Here is a 1,219-nt window from a genome sequence, read left to right on the forward strand (position 1 = left end):
AGAGAGAGAAGACTTTTGGTCTTGCTTTATTGAAACATTCTTAATTCATTTAAAACTCACCCCCACTCCTAAAATAAATAAAAATAAAAAATAAATAAAAATACACAAAAACCATCTCCTACAACCGTATATCCAAAACATCTTCCCCAGCAATACAGACAGCCCCCAACACACCATATCTCCTCAAACATCTCCACACATTTGATCATTTTATAGAACTCAAACTCAACCCTAAGGCGCGCAGAGACCATCCCATGAAACAGTAGTAAAGGGTCTGTTATCCCCCCACCTTTGACCCTGTTCCTCCTTGTTAGCCAAATAGCTAACTTTGCCTGAGCAAACAGAAAATTCAACAAAACACATTTTTCTTTCTCCTTACTCGAATACCTGTATCCCATTATAAACATCCCAACAGCAAAAACCACCCCCAACCTGTCACACAGACATTCCAACAGAGACATTAATGGCATTAACCTGGTGCACACAGAAAACACATGAATTACAGTTTCTTTCATTTGACAGAAAGGACACCCCTGCCCAATTCCCGGATCAACCCGTGCCAACCAGCTGTTAGTGGCCAGGGCTCCATGAAGAACCCTCCACTGGAGGTCCCCTGACCTCTTTGGTACTGGGGGTTTGTAGAGCGCCCTCCATCTAAAACCCACCATACTCTCCGCCCCACATACCCCCTGCCACTGATGTGCCTTCACTCCTGTTAGGCTTCTAATGCTCCTCACCTTAACGCAGAGGTTGTAGAGGGCTTTACCTCCCACCCCCTCAAACTCCCCCAGGCTCGGAGTGTTAAAATCTAACAAGTCCTCCAGACCCCCTTGCCAGTCTCCAGTCTCTGCCGTCACCTGCAGTGGCGGGAACATTGGTGGCCCCTCTCCTTTGGCCTCTCAAACACCCCCTTACCGGCTCAGACAGTGCCTCCTGGACCTCCTCCAGGAATCTCTCCAGCAGCCTAAGAGACGTTATTCCTGTTTGTTGCGCCAAGACCTCCGGGGTTTTCCACCCCTCCTCTCCCAGCAGTCTCAGGTCACCCAGCCTTTGTAAACCCCCTGCCATCAGTTGCCTCTGCAGGGTGGCCGACTGAACCGATCTCAAAGGGATGGCTGGGTTGTGGAAGATGGGCTCCTCCCACACCCACTGCCCAGGCTCCACACCCCTTCTCGTGTGGGCCTTAGCAGCTGCCAGGCCCTCAGCACCGCAGAGTAAA

Source organism: Oncorhynchus keta, chromosome 10 (assembly GCF_023373465.1).
Source record: "Oncorhynchus keta strain PuntledgeMale-10-30-2019 chromosome 10, Oket_V2, whole genome shotgun sequence".
Lineage (NCBI taxonomy): Eukaryota > Metazoa > Chordata > Actinopteri > Salmoniformes > Salmonidae > Oncorhynchus > Oncorhynchus keta.